Here is a 21415-nt window from a genome sequence, read left to right as displayed (position 1 = left end):
TTCCTGTCAAGGCTGTACCGCGATATTTGACATGAAGAACAAAAGCGTACAGGTATTCAGACACACTTTCAACACATTGCAGCCCCTCTTGGATTCAGTATTTTTTTAATAAACCTGGATGTCGAGGGTCTGTGCAGGAGACTTGACAGGTCCTAGTAACTCCTAGCATGATGTCTAGCATCAAGCTTACAAACCATCACCATGCTTTTCTCCTTATTCATTTTTATAAGATACTGACATTAAAAGGTATTTTCTTTCATCATTCCCCAAACTGAGATCTATGCTTCCTGCCATCATTTGAATTTCTCATTATAATTCAACTATGTTTGATGATGAACATAACTTTTAAAAGCAAACATGAAGTAATTTTTGACAAACAATATACCTTGGCAGAGTTAAAAGAAAGCTTTGCTAAAACCCTGGCATCTGTAATGTCACTTCTAATAAACTGACTGATCACGTACATGAAAGATATGTTGTGTGAAAGTGATGGAGTCTGAGACTCTTGTATCACACAGTTTGTCTCTCTGGTATTGCAAGATCCCAGAATAGGGGTAGAACTTCATCCATGTTAGAAAGCACTGAAAGTAACCAGAGACAGCCTGGATGCTTGACACACATTTCATACAGTCACAAGGCATCTTGGAGCACTGAACATGAGTCCCAGATTGCCTGCTCAGGTTTCTGTCACATTTAGCACTAACAGCAGCTACTCTGAGCACGTCATGCCAGAAATCGGAAAAAAAAAAGGGGGGGAGGAAAAGGAAAAAGAAGATTATAAATAATATCCTTTTTAGCGACCCTGAATGATATAACAGAGTCATGTATGGTTCCACCTTAGGCTCTAAAAGATCTCCATTCTAACAAGCAGTGCTGGTGATACATACCAAGCCTCCATTAAACTGCAGATAAAGATACATGCAACTAATGAAGTACATTCTCAACCACATGCAAACCTGAATGATAAATACTGCACCTGGAAGGAATTCCTCATAGAAATAAAAGATGAAAACTGTATGTAAAAACAGGTTTCAAAACTATTAAGCAAGTTCCTCTCCAAACACGATCACAAATGGCTCTTGGGAGAGAAGTGGGAACCTCAGCCAATTAATTAAAGGCAAAACACAGATAAAAGATTCCTTTCTGTGGCACAGAGCTAAAACCCCAGTAGGATTGGAGGGAGACAGCAATGAAAGAATCAGTAGTGTAACTGCTCTGGAACTGCCAAGTTATGTGAAACTTAAGGATAGTCATAACAAATGAAGCTAAATATTCAGTTAGCCCACATCTTTTCTCTGATAGCAGCAAACTACAGGGAAAGGCTTACAAGAACCAGAAAGTTAAAAAAAGTATTTCTATTATAACACCTTCTGAAGTCTGACTATCAGCTATAGACTAACTCCTTAGCATACAGGCTTCCCTAAATAGGTATATCCTCTGCAAATCTAACAGCTTCTTGAACTGTTTATCCTTTCACCACCCAAAACATCTGTCAATCGTTTCCACAATTAAATGGTGTACAGAAGAACAAAACAAAACAAAAACAAACAAACAAAAAAAGCTAAAATCTGTCCCTCATTTTAAATTGCTGCCTAATCATTGCATTGGATGTCTCTTATCTCTGAAATCATGGAAATAAATAAGCACAGCCTATTTATCTGTGCTATATACCATTCATGATTTTCCTCCTCTCCCATTCATTCAAATTCTTCAGTTTGGTATCTACAGTTAAACTATGCAACATTTTGTACACGCTAAAGCTTGACACTGATTCAAGGAAAGACAACATAATAAAAGATAAGTCTACTGAGGGTTAGAGTTTGTGGAGATAATTGGCAAGCATGCAAAGATTATAGCTGGATGGATATAGTGTACCTATCAAAAGCTTTTGAGGATTCCAACATCCTTTGTCTAGGTCTATCCCACCCCACTTCCCAGTAAATTGAGCTATTAGAGTTTGCTATGACCAGCTTCTTGAAAGTCATATGCAGCTATACTTACAGATCCCTTCAGCTCCATTAAGTTGTCTTTACTTCTAAGGGGAAAAAAAACCACCCTCGTATTCAGTTTCTTCAACAGGTAACTAGTAACCCACTATATAAACTGTTTGTTTCAAATGCCCATAGTACTTCAGCTGTCCTTCCTCTATGTCCAAAAGGTGAATTCAGCAAAAATAAAGCCTGTTGATTCCTTGACTCAGGGGCAGAAAGGTAGCAATCTTCCTACATTAATTCTTTTGCTATTGTATTAATGTATTGAAATACCTGTATGGCAAGGAGTACTTACATTTATTCTAGACAATATAATCCCCTCATATTATTTCCCCATCTTATTAAAGAGCAACTCCATTCCAGTACAGTTCAAGTTTCAAGGTGAGGAGGAAGGTGCTGTCTAGAATTCAGATATGAAATTGATATAAGATTTACTCCCAGATGAAATCAACACACAGGCTAAGGAAAGCCACTGATCACACTCACACAAACATACTTACAAGCAAGAGATGATGGAAGTTCTTCATCACTAACAAATGCAAAGAGGAGTTTAAAACTGCTGAATATGCTGAGTGTGCCTGGAGCACAGACCTCCAGGAAGGCCCAGAAAGTCACTCTCAAAGGAACACACTCTTGATGAACAAGTGTAACTCTCTTTCTTAAAGGAGCAACGTGGCAGTCGCATCACCCAATAGGTTCTGAACCTGGTAGATAGCCTCAGCAAAACTGGTAATAGGATACAAAATCTCAGTGTACAAGAAAATGAACCACTGTATTTCAGAAGAAAAAACTGACATAGTGCCCCAGTAAGAAGATGACTGCAAAGTAACACTAAACATAAGAAATTCTGATGTGGGAACTCACAGATTTCCCAACAACAGTAAAAGCCGTTCAGAGCTCACAAACTGACATGTATTTATGGCCATGAAGATGAAGGGCCTGAAGCATCTTTCACACAAGGAGAGGCTGAGAGAGCTGGGGGATTGTTCAGCCTGAAATAGAGGAGGTCTCAGGGAGATCTTATCCATGCACAGAAAATACCCGATGGGAGGGAATGAGGGGCTCTTCTCAGAGGTGCCCAGTAATAGAACAAGAGGCAATGGGCACCAATTACAACACAGTAAATTCCACCTTAATTATTTTAACCATGAAGGCAGCCAAACACCACACAGGTTGTCCAGAAAGGTTGTGGAACCTCCATCACAAAGATAGTCAAAACCCAGCTGGATGTGGTCCCAGGCAAACTGCTCTAGCTGGCACAGTTTGGCAGGGTGGGAGGAAGAGGGAGGCTGGATTAGATGACCTCAGGAGGTCCCTGCCAATCTCAGTGACTGTGTGACTGAAAGCGGACACTTTCTCTAGAAGCACTCACCCTGCTCATCTCCCACACCCTGTGCAACTGGGGACATCTCATTGTTTTCAGAACTTTAACCTAAATCAGATGATTCCTGGGGTCTGTAGCATTCAGTTACAAGATATAACCAAGACTATTAGCAACTGTAATTGTTGTAAGCTCCTCAGTAAACCTGCTTTAAGAGGAATATATTTTCCAAGCTAAGTCACCTTCCCCATGCACAAGAAAGAAAAACATACTCAAATATTCTAAATTAAGAGACCTTCTCATTCCTAATACTAACCTGAAGAGAAAGTAAACTTTAAGGAATATTTCTTCACCAAGCATACAATTGGATTGTGGAATTTCTTGCTGAATTCAAAAACTAATCAAAACTCAAGAGAACTAATTCTATATACTCCTATTATACTACAAATAGTTGAGCATATACACACATACATACAAAGGAACTTCACTGAAAAGGGAGACATATCCATACTGTGACACATTAATAGTGGTACTCATGCTGTTCAAATGTATAGATGCATAGTACTGTTTGGCATGAGCTCTGCTACAGGCTACAGCTCAGGAGCCACTGCTGCCATCAACACTCCCCAAGGACAAGCACTAAGGGAAGTGGAATGTAATTTTAACAGAAGCAGATTGTCACTTACAACTCATATATTCCTGCTCCACTTTAAAAAGCAGTTTGCATGACCACTATCAGTTAATAGTCACATTTGTAGGTCATGTTTTCCTATGCACAAGAGAACAGAAACTGTCATAGTTAATAGAAGCTACTGAATTCTCCAGGTTATTATTCTGCAATCACTTTGTAGTGCTACTATCAAAACTTACAGATGTTTCTGCTGGGTGAATCCATTAAAAAAGAAAAATAATCAGGCCTCTAGTCAGCAAGAGAACTGGTTTGTAATGTCACTTTTTCTGAATGGGATTGCAACTCCAACCCTGAAAACTTCTTATTACTGTCTTTAAATCTCTCTTTCCTATATGCTTCATCTTATCTGGGCATTAATAGGAGCCGATATCCATCTTCCCTTTGTTTGCCAAACACTATGAGCTTCAGTGCAACTCAAATCTGCTTTTAGTATCAAAACTTTGCATTACTTCGGCATATTGCATTAGTTTTATAAACTTTGTAAGGTGAGCTGAAATTCTTTCTAATTATTTACAAAGCAACTATAAAGCTTTCTCACCTGCTGAAGGGACAAGTAATCAGAGGAACTGGAGAAGGATTCTTCAGAGCATATTTATGTAAGCAGTGAAAAAATTCCTTTGAGTCTGGTATGGTGATATTCACCACACAGATCATTCAGAACTATATGACTTAATAACATAACTGATGTTGAGCATTTACATTTCAAGCACTGCATGCTTTTGGAAATAGCAGTTACTTAAGATTCTACTATGTGCCCACCAAAATATGCTACTACAACCCCGTTAAGTTAGATCTGAGAATTCAATTCAGTCAGTTCCTAAAATAATTGCTGTACTTGCTAATGAGAAAACCAAAACTTGCCTGCATATTCAACCTCATCAGTTTGCTCTTTACATAAACACAGAGAAGGTAACAAACATGATGAACTGCAGAGACACAATCACATAGCTTCCTTCACCTGCGCTTTGGACACTCATCAATTCCTGCTAGGGTTTATCAGCATATCTAAACTTCCAATCAATTCAGGCCATTGCCTTCTTGTACAAAAGTAAGCATTACTTCCCTTTCATTTTCTCCAACTCAAAAGAAATGCATTTCCACATAAAACTAAGTAAGCTGTGTAATAGTGCAAAAAACAGATAAAGGCTCCAGGCTGACAATAATTTTTAGTCAACAGGCACCAAAAATTAACTACGCTGCTGAAAACTCACAAATAAAGATCAGATACTTCATAAAAATGCTAAAATCTTAACCTACAACCTGAGAAAACACATGGTAAAAAAATAATAGATCTACTTCTTGACCATATTACACAGCAGTATCCTAGGATTTCCCTTATAAACAGCTGTAACAGGTTTCAAATACACAGACCCTGAACTGAAGAAACAAGTACTCTTGACTCCTAATATTTTCATATTCTAAAGATTCTCAGATCTCTATTAGAGCAAGTATCAAAACTGCACAAAGAACTTTCCAGAACAAAACAAAAGTGCTACTGAGTAGCGTAACCTTGCGTCAAAGAAGAATGTGGTAAGCCAAAACCAGAAAGACTAAGGTGGGTGTTGGCTACTCTGACACTTCCCATGCTCATGCTGAGATCTCACTTAAGTCAAATTCAGGCTCTTCATTGCGATATTCAAATCCATCCATGGGATTCAAATACGTTCTCTCCAATTGCGGGTTCTTCGAATATCTAAATTCAAATGGGACAAGAGAATTGGGCAATGCATGAAGATTCTCTAATAGATAAAAAACAAACAAACAAAAAAACAAAAAGAAACAAAAAAACCTACAACTTTCATAGAACTACATAAAGTACCAAAACAAGTAAAACTGACAATGAAAGAATCCAACTAGATTTAGAATTAAAGAAAAGGCTTATTTAATTCCTCTTAATTTCCCCTCATCTTTGATCCACACCACACATTTACACTTAGATACAAACAGACAAGCGTTATGAGAACAAGTTATTCGTGGGGAGATTCTGGTTGAACATTAGACAAAAACTTTTCACACTGAGAACAATCAGCCATTGGAATAATCTCCACAGGAAAGTGGACTCCCCAGCATTGGACACTTTTAGGACTCATCTGGACAGGGTTCTGGGACAACTAATCTGAGTCATAACACAAAAAGACCAGATGATCCTTGAGGTCTTTTCCAACCTGGTATTCTATAATTAAACATCAGAGAACCTAAGGCAGGAACATAGTCTGACAGTCTTCCATCCACAGCTGCAGCAGGAGAGGTGCTGCAGCATTCTGCCCAGCTTCCCAAGCTCCAAAAACGGATTCCCTCAACAAGCCCCAAGAAACCAGCCCCTGCAGGAAGCCTGGCTTTCCTGGTCTCAGCACAAGCACAGGCACAACAAATGCAACAGAAGGCACAACATGAGGAGCATTTATGTCCGTGACAGAGGCAGTTTAATAGTTCTAGCTCATCCGCTACCTCTTCCACCATTTAACCCCAGTCCTTTACACAGTCTTCATGGACTTGACACCATTACTTGTGCAGCTGCACAGTAAACTAGACCTAGGAGCAGAGCAATGTCAGAAAATCATATTAAAAAAAAAAGATTGGTTTCCCAATCCATTCAACTCGCAAACACAAAAAACAATTGTACTGGGACAATTCAGAGAACAGTATATGGGTGAGAACAGATGTCAGGGAAATAAGTCTATTTAAACAGCTCTGTCACTGGAATATTCAAATTACAGTGCGAAAAGCTGTGAATTCAGAATCTTCCCTCCAGCAGCATACTTAATGATCACGCAACAATGTATTCCATAGTTTTGTTTTTAAAGCTAATAAACTTACAAGATTCAAAGTAGAAACAGACATTTACAAAGCTGACAAAGAATTTAAGGAGCTTTGGTAGAATCCACTTCAGTCGACTCAACCCAGAAAGTTCTGGAGGCAGCTGGAAGAGCTGCAACAGGCGGATGTACACAGTCCGCTCCTCATGTAATGCTCAGCAATGCCTGTATAATATGGCACATTCTATGGGCTACAAAAAGAGTCTAAGTATTATTACAAAGAGAAGCTAAGTATTACTTCTATTCCTAAAAAGTGCTAGTACTGTTCAAATCCAAAAGCAGGCTCTTACTAGTTTTTAAAAAGTATCTGTTCCGTATCTTTGGTAACACAGTTACTGTCTTACTGAACTTATCCCTTGGATCATAGAAAGAAAAAAAGATCTCTTATGAGAAGGAAAAAAAGAAATCACCAAAACCCATGTGTTGTATCAACAATCCTCAGTAAACACAAGTAGATTAACATCATTTAGCATTTAAGCATGGAGAAAAATTGAGGTCTGACTATATGATATTTTTATGGCAAAAGAGGTATTTAAGAGACTACTAACTTTTTTCTTGTTGCTACTGAATTCCATAAAGTCTCACAGTTTCATAGTTACTCAGATGTGTAAAGCAAAATCAGGGGGAGAAGGGAAGCATTAATAAGAAGTTCCAATTGGATTTGCTACAGAGCAAAAATGCAGCGTTATTAGTACACACCTGCTCATAGAATCATAGAAATAAATATCTTGCAATTGTTCAAAATGGATGTATTAGCTAAATTAATCACACAATCAGTTCAGATTTAGTACCCAACAGCTAAAATCACAGGTTTTCACTTCTATCTGTCTACAATGAACAGCTACCTTTGCTACATTTGAGTACCGCATATGATGTTCAACCACAGAACAACTAGCTGCAAGGTTTTAGATTTTATGCACCAGTGATTTTTCTAATATGTTACTAATTTGTACACACATTTGGGTTGATTTACTTCAAAAAGGGCAGCATGTTTAATGTCAGTTTCTTACTAAGTTGAGTAAAGGAAGAGCGGGATGAAGAGTTTGTGGGCTCAAGATGGTAGACATCATGCTAGGAGTTACTAGGACCTGTCAAGTCTCCTGCACAGACCCTCGACATCCAGGTTTATTAAAAAAATACTGAATCCAAGAGGGGCTGCAATGTGTTGAAAGTGTGTCTGAATACCTGTACGCTTTTGTTCTTCATGTCAAATATCGCGGTACAGCCTTGACAGGAAAAGCGCGTACACTTTTTCATTGCATGTGTTGCATTTCTTGTTCTACGGCAAATGGAAGAGGTGGCAAAAATAACTCAATTGGAAAAATGTGTGCATAGCTGAGAAGGCTGAGAAATGCTGTTCTCAGACAGCAATAAACTGAGGGTCAAGTGGGCTTCTGTGTGCCTCTGAACTGGGATGGTGCATTGCAAATCAGGAACCAGCATAACTGGCTGGAGGGTCTGATTGCTTCTACGCTTCTGATGAGCTTTGGTTCTGAAACACTAGCAATATTTTAAGGGATTGATAAACAGCTATTACTGATATTTTCTGATCATCCTGTGTTGGGGTTTCTTTGAGCATTTGAGAAATGAAGTCTTCGCAGTGACAGTCTATGAAGAGGGGGAGAAAACCTTAAAATTCAGTTTAGTGTAGGAACAGAAATAAAGAAACGCCATTGTTATAACAACGTTGTTATGTCACAGTGTTGTATGGCAAAATGAGGTTGTTTGAATTCCTTAATGGGATTTTTCATACCTATCATATTTGGATTCTTTCCAAACATAAGCTTAGCTTGGCTTCCTGCATGCTGGAAGATTAAAACATGGCAACACTGGATTTATTTCTTTTGTCATTCTTAAGGTATTGTGAACAGATCAATTCCTCCCTCCTCCCATTTTGGGTTGTTTATGAGAGGAATGTGCCTCTCTAAATACTACTGCTTATATGTGGTAAAGCCTTTCAAATATGCTGCTTGAAGTGGTTAGCCATTTAGTGGAGTGGTACCCTGTTATGTTCATGTACATGCAGTCCTGTCTGTCCTTAGTTGCTCTGCCTTGCTCACTGTGGTGGTTGAGGGGTGTCTTGCGAGTTCTCGTTTGTTTTTTTTTTCTGGAGTTTACAGCTGCACAGGAGAGACTGTTCAGTAAGTCATTACTGGCCCATTTCTTGAGGTGATAATTACTGAATAATGTTGTTCCCTCTTTCTGAAAAACCTTTGCCAAATTCTGCTTGCATTAGAGAACAAGACAAGAAGTTGAACATGTGCAAAAAAGTGGGTTCACTTCTGGGGTATGGGCAACAGAACCCCATTCAAGATAGTCTCCAAGTAGCACAGTCCACCAAAGAAGGGAAAGAGTAAACAAGATTTGTGCTTTAAATATTTACATCACTGTAGTTCTTATCTTTCAATCTTAATTTTCAGCTTACTTGGTGCCCTTTACAGATACTTGTTCAGAACTGGTTAAATGTCAGCCACAAATATAAAGCTCAGAAGAAAAAGTAAAACTTGATCATTCTTTAAAAGTTCCCATCAACTCCAGAAGTCCACTGCGTGCCAGCAGCCTGCGTAAGAAAGAGACTCTTGTTCCTGCCCCGCACACAACGTCCCACATAACCTTTAAAACTCTGTTGGATACATAAAATAGCATTGATCCCAACGCGCCGGGAAACAAGGCCCTGCGAATAAGAGATCTCAGCCACAGATGCCCCGCTGAGGACAAATCCCGCCTTGTCCTCTCTGCCACAGGCAGTGCCGGGGGACACTCCCTCCCGTGGTCCAGGCAGCCTCCAGCAGCAGCCCAGCCTGCTCCAAGTGCTCTTTTGCCTTGGCACAAAAATCCCGACTTTCAGAAGGGGCTGAGGGTGCTGAACTCCTCCCTTTGCCACAGAACTCATGCCCCAACTTCCTTGTAGCCTAACCCTCCCCACAGAGGTCTTCCATTTCTCATCTCAATCCTACTGAAAACATGAGCAGGGTTTGCTCTTTCATAGGCAAAAAACTTAAGAGTTAATTGCTGTGCCAGATGGTAGGCCGGGTCAGATGGGGCTTTGAGCAAACTGGTCTAGTGGACGGTGATCCTGCCCATGCCAAGGGGTTGGAACTAGATGATCTTTAAGGTCCCTTCCACCCCTAATGATTCTATGAATGGTCCAAGTTATTATGAATGATATAAAGCACACGGAGGTCTGGTCTTTACTGAGCAATCCAGAGACCAAGCTCTGTGCCAGAGATCACTAAAAGAATCCCATAAAAGAATTGGTTACAAGACTCGCGTTATGAAATTACAAAAGTACAGTAATAGGATCTTAATACCTACCCATGGAGACACTTGCTTTAAAAAGAAAATCTGTAACATTTGGCATCAATGAGACAGCACCTTGAAACCAGTAAAAAATAAAGAGCACCTACCAGTAAACCTGCACTTACAAGTAACAAAGGAAGGCACAGCGACCTTTGTTAGGGAGACACAGAAGAGACATTTCTCATGTTAGGGATACACTTTCTACTTAAACAGAATTACCATGCTCACTCCATCATTTGGAAACTTTTAGATGTCATATTGCCATTTCAATAATAACATCAGAAACTAATAAACGGTCATGGGTTGTTAGACACTGAAACAATACTCCAGTCAAACATTCCAGTGCACGCTGGTGCTCTGTTAACATTAAAGCAAACATCAAAAGGAAGAATCTCTCACACGTAGACTCCCTCCGAGTTTTTGTCCTCCAGTTTTCCCTCGGTGAGCTCCATCCATTAGAGCTAAAAGAGGATCTCAGGCACAAGGCTGCATGCAATCTCTTCCTTTTCAACAGCTGTGTCATTTAGCTGCTTTGAGGATAGTTAATGACGCTTATTAGCATGCTGACAGCTGATGTATCCATCATTAATACCGTTAGTGAATAGAGCAGCAGTTAAAAACCAACAGTAACACAGAATAAGCAGAGACTGCATCTGCAGACAGTGAAATCCATTGAGCTCAATGGCATTAGCACTCATCGATCCATTTTCCTCATCATTGCCATCACATTAAAAAAAAAAAATAAAAAAAATAGCTTTATGCTTTCCTGCCCCCATGAATGTTGAAGTTTGTTCATCCAACTGCAGACTTTCAACAGGAGACACATAAAAAGCCCTTCACGACTGAAGATACTAGGATGCGGGAGATGTGGGTTTAAACCCACATCTAAGCTGAGGAATTGCTGAATGTCTTTTCCATTTTCATGCCAAGTGAAGTGCTAACAAAGGGCTGAAGAGTAGCAACTCCTTAAATCACCACTCACATGACTCCTTCTATGGAAGAACTGCTAGTTTAAATGCAGCAACATACAAGCTAACTTGAACACTACTGAAAGGACTTCCAGCTAACCTGTTTGTCTTTGGCCTAAGATGACCTGAACTATACATAATCAGGTCCCAAGTTTCCAAGGAGCAGAGGTAGATCAACAAACTAAATGTTGGCTTTTCTAGCTACACAAGATAGAGCAACAAAGCTTCAGGAACTATGTCCTGATCTCAGCCTCACATATTGCTTTGCAAATCCTAGACTTTGGATTTCTTGCACAGCCAATAGCTGGCATTTCCTTAGATGCCTAAGCGCCACACATGGCAATTCCTCACTCTGCACCTCCTGCCCCAGGAAATGAGTTTCATCTTGGATTCCAAGGCACCCACTTCTCTGCATGCAAAAGAAACAGCCCAAGCATACAGGTAGAACACCTAAGCCTGACACTCTTTCATCTAAAATTAAACTGCAAATCTTCCTGTTAAGCAACAAAAACAATGAAGGAAAGATCTAACACAGAAGCACACACCAGGCATACAGGTTGGAGAATTCCATAACCCATAAAGCTGCTTTCACTGTAAGGACAGTCAAATAGCATCACAGGTTGCCCTGAGAGGCTGTGCAGCCTCCATCCTTGGACTTTTTCAAGATATGGCTGGATCAAGCCCTGAGCAACTTGGTTTGATACCACAGCTACCCCTTCTGTGAGCAGGGGGCTGCTCTAGAGATCTTCTGAAGTTCCTTCCAGCCTGATCTATCCCATGAGTCCTTATAATACATGCCACAACATGCCATGCAATTGGACCTTGATGTTAGTCTAGCCTCTGGAAGGTACTATCATGAAGTTAAACACAATTTAAGAAAAACTGATTGCACGAATGAGACTTTGTATTTCACCACTCTTAAAGTTCAATCTGGCATCAACTAGTCTTTGTTATTGAGAAGAGGCAATGCAAATAATATTGAAAATACTATCAGCTAGATACTTCTGTTCTCCAATATGATTTCTGAGGCAAGATGCTTGAAAAACTATTTATGTATAGAATGTACTGCCTTCATTAGAATTTTGTCTAACCCCAAAATAAAATAATGAACTGTTCCTACTGGAAAACAACCAGATAGTAGACCACAACTCTTTTTTTTTTAAGAACATAAAGAGATTATCGTTTGCAGACTCATGAAACCATGAGCTAGATTTTATGATAAACATTAACTTTGCTAAATAAAATAATAATAAGAAAGAAAAAATACTGCATTCATTTAAAGTCCCATATTAGGAAAACAATGCTGTCTTTTTATGGCTATCTATTACATATAGCTGAATCTCAATAATCAATTGTAATTCAGCACCATATCATCTATTTATATCCACTGTTCTCAGCCAACTGCAGATTACTGCACTCTCTTGAAAAGTTTGGCCAGGATTTCAGCATAGCTGGCAAATGCAAGCTGGCAAGCTTTTAGCCAATTAAAGCCTTTAAAATGACTACACCACCACATGCAACACTGCTAGAAATGGGACTGGACAAAGTACAAATATGATGCAGTCATGCTTATAATACTATATAATAATATTTAAGCATGACTCCTTTGCACTTCAATTTTGTTTTGCTGATATTTCAGTAGCGTACTACAGCTATCCCATCATTCCTTAAACTTGAGACATTTAAATATTAGCTCCATGTTCCAATTACATTAGAAGAGGATTATCCATATGAAAATAGGGTTTATTAGAATAAACGTGACAATGGAAAGTTTTTCTTCACTAAATGCATAATACATGTTCAGCCAAAGTACTAATTGCATACTCCATGACTAAGTAACAAATACGTATAATCCATCCTTATGGATTTCAAAATAAAGGCAAAAGAAATCTGCAGAAGTTTTTCCAGCAAACATTTCCAAGTAACCTCCATACAAAGTCATAGCAATAAAGGACAAAGTATTTCCTAACCACAGAATTTAGACTCTTGCCAGACAGAATGTAGTTTCCAAGGTAGGACTCATTGTTACTAAAGCAATACTCGGTCTCGACTACCTTCACAGTCTATATTCCAAGTATGTGATCCCAAGAGAACCCTGTAGCTTTTCCCCATAGGCATCCTAATATACAACAACATAACGCTGAATTCCGACATGCTTGTAAAGGGTCTTCTATCATCCTATTTTATGCAATACTGTAAGAAAAAGTTGGTTTAAAAAGGAAACAGTAAGGCAAAGATGAGAAAAAGTTAATATGCTACATTTCACTTTTAAGAACCCTCCTAAGATGAAAAGCTATACAGTTTCTAAAATAATTAACAAATGCCTGATTATAAGCAGTCTTGCGTATTATGGTGACATTATACCCAAGTTATGCAACAAGGCTGGATTAGTGCAATACGGTTTCAATGAATTCTAAGGAGAGGACAGAATAAGATAGCAACACTAACTGTGCAGTAACATTTCACAGCCTGTAACATTTTTTAATATTCTAAGAACAAATCACAAACTGTCAATAATAAATACATTTTTTGTTTGTTTCCCAGAAAGCCTCTTGGGACTCCAGCTAAAGAGAAGTCTATTTGATTTGCATATCCAGATGTGGGAACAGAGATGACCAGTATCAGCTGGGTCAGCCCTAACATTACACCAGGAGAGAAAAAGAACAGGAGAGATGCATGCATGTTAGGATCCATGTTGTCCAGAACTCTTAAATCTGACAAGACTAAGTTGCATTCTACCAGAATTAAGGGGTCCTTTAGCCAGTACTGTAAGCAGGGTTTCCTGCTCCATCCTTGTAAAGGAAGCTTGCATGAGCACAACACTGGAATCCTGTTTTGGGATACAGGTCAGAGGAAAAATTAATGAAAGAGAAGCACCAGGCAGGCAGCTGAAGGGTAAAGCACCAACTTTTGTGAGTTTGAGCAGCACAGAGATGTATATGGCATCTTAGCAACAAGCAAACCCCAGAAGTTTTGGTGGTGGTGGGTTTTGTTTGTTTTAAGTTGAATCCTTCATTAAATACTCGGCCCCAGTGACAAAGCCTGTAAGGACTCCTTCAAAATTCCACCTCAAGGAATCAGACATCTTTTCTAGCAATACTGACTGAGCACTGGCACAGAGTGCCCAGAGAGGCTTTAGAGTCTCCACCCTTGGAGATGCTCAAGAGCCACCTGGACGACCAGGTCTAGGTAAGTCTGCTTGAACAAGGAGGCTGAACAAGATGACCCTCCAGAGGTTCCCTGCCAATCTCAACTGTCCTGCGGTGGACTCAACCAAACTCCTGCCAACTTCCTCAAAGGCACCATTTCATGTCTCACCATACTCAAAGAAGGGACACAGAAGAGTAACAGCTTCCCCTGCATCTCGTAAGATCTACAAACTGATTTAGTCTGTCATGTATAACAAGAAAAAAAAAAAACCACACACATACAAATCTAACTTTAGAGAGGGGCAGTTTGGACCCCAAGGTCCGAAGATGCAGGATAGTACAGGAGGAAGGAAGAGATACAAGGAATATTTGTATAGTAACAAACACAAAAGCTACACTGTATTAAAACAAACCACCCATGGACAAGATTTTACAGACTTATCATTAAATTGTATGAACTCAAATACAGTATCAAGTGATTTGGAGATACTCCAATGATTCAGTGAAAGCTTTCCTGAGACATTTTCAATGGGGAGTTCGAGGAAGATTTCCTCCCCTTCCCCTACCCAAGAAAATTGGAGCAAAAGGTATAACAACCAATCATTTTAAGATCCCCTTAAGAAAAAATAAACACACACACACCATTACCATCATGGGATATTTCTGGTGGGACCACTGCACTGTCCCAACCCATTCTGTCCCTGCCTGCCACAGAACCTGTTTCTTTTCCTGGCATGGCCCACCTCCTTGGCACAAAGAATATTATTACCCCAAGATCTGGCCCATGTATCTCGGTGTTTTCCTTGATTTTTGTATACATGTTTAAAGTTATTTTATTTCATGCTGGCTTGGAAAACTACAGTTCCATTACTTAATTAATTCTGAGGCATCCAAGAATATAGCCAATTCCAGCTTATGTTACATGAAAAATGGAATAAACACTATTATTCTATTCAACTATGTCAAGGAAAAAAATAAAAAATAGGAGCAGTCTTGCATATTTAAACTATGTATACAAGTTCCCAGACATCTTTAGTGAATCTAAATCTACAAACAGAAATCTAGGGAGACTTACAGATAAACTTAATGTCAAGCATGGAAGTCTTCACTGGATCAAGACCTCACCTTTTTCAGTCAGAAGGATTTAGATGTTTGCTATGACAGAAGAATATCCCTTCATACCACAATATATTCAAGGAAAGGCAATTTAATTTTTGCAGAATTAAAGAGTCGTGATGCCTAGCTGGAAAGCACTCTTTTGGAAGAGGCAAAGGCTCAAGTAATTGCAATGGACTGGAAGGCCTTCACCCCCAGGTCAGGAATCTACATTCCAGTCAGGCTGTTTATGGGGGACAGCAGTTACTACCAACTGCCCTTCGAATGCACAAGTCCCCAGTTTGTGTACCAACACGTTTGGGCACAAACAAGTACACATAGCATGACAAACCAGTCCCATGAACTGCTTCAGCACACGAGCCCTGGACTGAGGTAGTGTACAAAATCAATTAATCAGTTACCAGAAGTGGACCAAGACAAATAAGTTGGGTCTGCAATACAGTTCCTCTCCACAGGCTTGAGCTTCTGTCCACCACAACAATGTCAAATGCAGAATCAGCATAAGTAATGGCAAGTAAAAATAACCTTTCATCCTCCAGCAGATTGTTAACTCATTACAATTTGATATAAGCAATGGTTTGAATAGAAAAAGAAAGTCCACATTTTTCCTCTTTCCCTGCCAGCTAACATTAGTTCCACCCCACTTTCCCAGTTATTTTTTTCAGTTCCCTCCCTCTCAGCTTGCTCTGTGTCCTCTGCTTCTTGCTTCAGTGCTTCATCCTTTTTCTTAGTCCTAGATTTGCCACCCATAGTCTTTCTCCTCATTGCTTTCTTCACTGCTTCTAATTTAACTTTTAATAGTCCTCTGTAAACACTAACTGATTAATCAAGATAATTACAAAAATAAGCAAGTCTTATCTTTAAGACCTCTGCATCTATAAAACAACCTTTAAGTACATAAGATCTCAGTATATGCATAAACTTTTTTCATATGCGTGTAAGAATACCAAGTGCAATAATGATGTAATAGTGAAATAAGTGAAAATTTAATCATGGCTGAGAGTTAGAACAGGAACTAGAATTAAACATCCTCATTTTCAACTCTGAGTGAAAGACAAGCTTCAAAATCATTAACTGCCTCCCTTTGCTTACAGCAAGAGGTCACAGCAAATGTCAAACACAAGAGAGCTGTTCAATTAAGGTCAACCTTACAAAATCCAAACTATTACCAACAGCAGCCTAGACGTCATCCTTGCCCCAACAAAACCACTGCCCAGGCAGCAGCTATTACACAAGACTCCACAATAAAAAGCTGCCAAGCTTTAACCTTCAGTGAAGAGAAACAAATTTATTCTCTCAAGAAACAATTCTGCCATACCAGAGTACTGACTTCCTGGGAAATAAGTCAGAAAAAAAGCAAGCTAACTTTTCCCACCTCTTCCTATAGCCTAAACTAAAAGCTACATATATGGAGTAATAGCACAGTAATTTAACAGAAGGCAATAAACAGGAGATTGCTGTTGCAAATAGAGAAAGTAGGTAGAGAGTAAGTTAGATGATCTGAATAGCTATATGGTTTGAAAAAACAACCACAAACCCCACGATGCATAGGAATACAAAGGCAAATTGGGGAGGGGGGAGAGAGGATACAACATGGGACATATTCCAGAAAGAAAAAAAAAAAAAAGTAAGTAAATGTAGCGGTTTTCTTTAAATGGCAGCTTTAGCATTGTACATTGAATGCTTTAGAAAAGACAGCCAGTCCAAACTACATCAAATTGTCAAAACAGTTTTAGAATAATTCCTCTGCCATACAGGAAAAAAAACAATGGATAGTTCCTGGCAGAGAAGCATTGAAAATACTCAGTACTAAACCCTCTCGTCTAATTTTGCAGTGATCTGTGGACAAAGGTTCTCCACAGCCGGTAAGTCTGAACTAACACATTATATAATTTATAACTCTGGGCCTGTGGACATCAGTCAGAGCTCCAGGTACGCACAGCGTGAAGTCACTTTGAGCCGCAGAGAGTTCTGCCCTATTAACGCTGCACCCTGGACACTGCACACACAACAAGACCAGCTGTGTGCATAGAACTTCCTGCATGCATTAGCTCAGGTATTTTCAAAGGAATTTAAGATTAGGGCATACAGTTAAGGCAAAAAAAAGTTGTTATATATAGTCACAGTTCTAGCTTGGTCACTGTACATAAATGTCATTCTTGGAGAGCTAGATGATACAGACTTCTACACACTGCATGCTCACTGCACTTGGCTCCACGCAGTTCACAAGGTCAGAAGAAATAAATAAATAAATATGGCTTTGATTTTCATCTCTAACTTGCAGAAAGTCAGCTTACTAAAAGTCTGCAAGATGACGTCTTAATGTTTGATATTATGCAATACTTGGTTTAATAGCCTAGTTATGCTTTCACATTAAGAAAAAGCTACTGTCCACACAGCCATTTAAGCAACCCGAGCTATGCAAACGATGAGCTGGTGATGTCCCTGGGTACACAATGCTCATCTGCAGAGCTCCAAACAAGTATCTCGAAGGTATCGGAACAGAGAAAGAACAAGAAATGAAAGCGAATCAAGAATGACTCATTTTAAACAGCAGCACAAAAATAAAGCACTAAAGATGACATTTAATATTCTGAAAAACTTGCACCACCATGCTGACCAATGCTGCATGCAGAGGCTGAGCTCTGCCAAACACAGACAAGCCAAATTCTGCTATTCTTGAAGTTAACAATAGTTCTGCTTTGAACTCCAGAAGAAGCAGAAAAAGTTGGCCCTCAGCTGACAGCAGATCATATCTCAGAGCACACACATGGGCAAAGAGACCCGCAAACCATCCCACCGAGCCTCCCCCACCCTCCCGCGGTCCCTGCGAGAGGGGCAGCGAGCTGGGGCTGGGGTCCAGCACCCGGTGCGCCCGGACAAAGAGCGGTCTCTCCCTTAAGGCTCAAGGGAAAAGCTTCCAACACAAACGTTCATAAAAGCCTGGGGGTTTTGTTGGTTTTATTTTTTTTTCCTCCAAAGACCACATTAATTCTGTTGTGGAAACCCTCTGACTACAGTCAGCACACACACACTCTTCCCCCACACAGACATTTTGGGGGGGGGCGGGGGAACTCATCTTTTGTGGTACTCCATGCTTACAAATAAGTAACTTCTAAGTCTGACATATTCGCAAGTTTACTTACAAGCAGAAGACACTCAGAGGTCCGCGCAGGGACGGCCAGGGCAGCCGAAGGATGCTGCGCTGCCGAACACCCCAACCCGTCCGCCGGAGCACCCCCCGGGCCAAGCTCTCTCTCCCGGCGGCGGCTGCCGGTGCCACCCCTCGCCTGGGCACCCCTCCCACCCCCCGCGTTTGCTGCCGGTGCCGGACGGCGAGGGCAGCGCGTCGAGAGCGGGGCGCACCCCCAACGCAGACCCCCGCCCCGCTCAGCCCCACCTGCCCGCGGCGCGGCCGCCCCAAGGTCACCCGGTCCCCCGGGAAGGCAAACTTTGGGTTCCACTCACTTCCGCGGAGCGCAGCGCAGCGCCGGCACGCAGCGGCCGCGGAGATCCGCGGGGGCGGCGCGGAGTCTCCACCGGCTGCACCGCGCAAGGCGGGCTGCGCGCTTCCTCCTTCTCCGCCTCCTTCTCCCTCTCTCCCCGACGACTTTCACTTCACCTGCAGGCAGCCTGGCTGCGGCGGGGTGGGTGACTCCGCAGCTCTCCGCGGAACTGCAGTCCCTGCCGCAGCGCCCTCCCCTCCCCACGAGGGAAGCCGGACTGGCCGGAGGGGCGGGCCGCCCCGCGAAGACCAGCCCAGCGGCCGCTCGTCCCGCCGGGGGACAGGGTGAGCCCCTGCCTGGAACGTAGCCGCAGCCCCTGGGGGAGAACACAGGGAGGACCTTTGGGGTAGCGAGGCCTGCCCCAAGCTCCACCGCGAGCGCGGAGGCCGGGCGGACTCGCTCCGCGCGCCCCTCGAGATCCTTTCCCCGGGGCGGCTGCTTGCCTGCAGCTACTGGGTAGGGATTGCCCCCGTGCTGTCAATCACCTCCCCGGTGAGGGGCTATAAATATTTATTAGGCATCCTAATAGCTGCATCGAGCTAAGCAGAGCATTTTGTTCGTGTGGCTCTTGTGACTCAGACCTCCAAAACCACCCCTACGCTTGCTTCATTTAAAGTTGTTCCCACACTGCTCCGGCTTGCTCCGCATCGGGGAAGGACTCTCCTGCCCCAGCCAGGTGCAGAGGTTTGGTAGCAGAGCGTCAGCAAGTGCCCAAGCACCTGAAACCTTCCTTCCTCCTTTTAAAGGGTAGCTGAATGTTTACCGGCTTGAGTAGTTTCCATCAGAGTATATCCATCATCAGAGAGACTGACCAAATTCCGCTGTGGGAACATCACATGAGTAGACTTGTTTGGACAAACTGGGCTTTTATGCTCTATAATCAAGCTATGAAAAATGTCCTAAGCAAAGTCTGAATGCACAGAGAGCCCTGAAATAAGAAGCTAATCTTGGATGCTATTAACTGTGTCTAGAAAATTATGGTAAGAAATGATAAACTTTCTACAACTGCATAAATGTTCAAAAAACACCAACTGGGTCTCTCACTAAAAAAACGTGTATGGATGAAAAATCCTAAATTAATCTCTTTCTGTTTGTTTTCCTCCTTACAAAAATGACCCTTGATGCTTGGTGGCATACAACCACACTGATAGGAGCTCCCGAAGCTTTCAATACCTCCTGCAACAGCTGCCATCTTTGTAAATTCTGCAGATAAGAAAAATTTTGGAGTTAAGAGCAGGAAAGATCAAGACAAGCAACATCAAAAGCCCTGATTACAAAGGCAAAATCTTTCCTTGGTTTGTTTCAATGGAGGATGGTGGGTTTATTTTGCAGGTGATTGTTAACATGGAATCAGCTAGTAACACAGTTTTCGTTTCTGGTTTTCTTCACCTCCTGTTCCCAACCAGCTGACGCTTCTGTCAGGAATCTGAACAGGCTGAGCTTGACGGCAGTCAAGGTCTCCTGTGGTCTCTCAGGATGCTCCCACACCTTCCCAAATGGGCGTAATGAAGGTCCCACTCCCACACAGTGATAGGTCCAGGGAAAATTACTTCATCTTATAGGAAATTCCCAGTGATGTTCATCAGATTTAGTACAGGACAAAGTCCCTCTGTGTGTTGGCCTAACAAGAAAGTTACAGCCCAAAGCCTTGTTAACATGTATGGGCAACAACTAATTTATACCAGTGGAAGCTGAATGAAAGAAATCGTTGTCTGGTGTTAATTAAAACCCATTTTTAATCAATTTCAGATGACCCTAAGAAAGTATATGCCTGGTCTTCCCTAATTCTTGTGAATTAATACCTAATATTAAAATACTGCATTTCCATCTGCAGACAGGTACTAATTTTTCATGTACTCCTATTGAGGTAAATAGTAATTTTTCCCTGCAGGCAGAATAAGGGTCTTAGAGATGCTAAAAATACCATCTTCCCCATTCAGTGGAATTTTTCTAAAGGAATGCTTTGTCAATTTTTCTTTTATGCAAGTTATCATTTGATAACCATTGGCTGTTATGTACAGGTTCTGTAATGGTTACAAACAGCAAGGCGCTGGTTGGTATGCAGCTGTATTGAGTCTAGCTGAGATAGAGTTAAATTTTCCCCATAGCAGCCCTCATAGTGTGGTGCTAGAAAGGTGTTGATGACACACCAGTGTTTTGGCTGAGCGCAGCTGAGCAGTGCTGGCTGTTTCTCCAACGTCCCTCCTCAACAGTAGGGTGGAGATGTCCCTCTTGGGACGGGACATAGCCTGGATAGCTGACCCAAGGTGACTAAAGGGATATTCCATACCATATAATGTCTGCTCAGCAATAAAAGCTAAGAGAAAGGAGGAGGGAGGGTGGGAATTTGTTAATTACGTTTGTCTTCCAAAGCAAGTGTCACATGTGCTAAAGCCCTGCTTCCCAGGAAGTGGCTGGACACGGCCTGCTGATGGGAAGTAGAGAATAATTTAGTTTTATTTTTTTTTCTTTGCTTCCATGTACAGTTTTTGCTTTTGCTTCATTAAAGTGTCTTTATCTTGATCTGTAGGGGTTTTTTCCATCTTATATTCTCCCC

At 41.2% G+C, this 21415-nt stretch overlaps 1 protein-coding gene across 2 annotated transcripts in view; it reads right to left on the bottom strand.

Annotated features, from left to right (window-relative positions):
- The window catches only part of KIAA1217 (KIAA1217 ortholog), a 374037-nt gene extending 354973 nt beyond the window's left edge, over window positions 1-19064 (bottom strand). The window contains exon 1 of one of the 2 annotated variants that reach the window (XM_057432470.1): window positions 18975-19064. The gene's annotated coding sequence lies outside the window, so the exon portion shown is untranslated. Of the gene's footprint in view, window positions 1-18820 lie in introns of both variants that reach the window. The other variant, XM_057432469.1, reaches the window with a different exon arrangement.
- Window positions 19065-21415: the final 2351 nt, after the last annotated feature.

The sequence above is a fragment of the Pezoporus wallicus genome, unplaced genomic scaffold (assembly GCF_028554395.1).
Source record: "Pezoporus wallicus isolate ANWC-B61680 ecotype Strahan unplaced genomic scaffold, APGP_CSIRO_Pwel_v1 scaffold_2584, whole genome shotgun sequence".
NCBI lineage: Eukaryota > Metazoa > Chordata > Aves > Psittaciformes > Psittacidae > Pezoporus > Pezoporus wallicus.
Note: the sequence above shows the minus strand (reverse complement) of the source record. Positions and strands in the feature narration are given on the sequence as shown.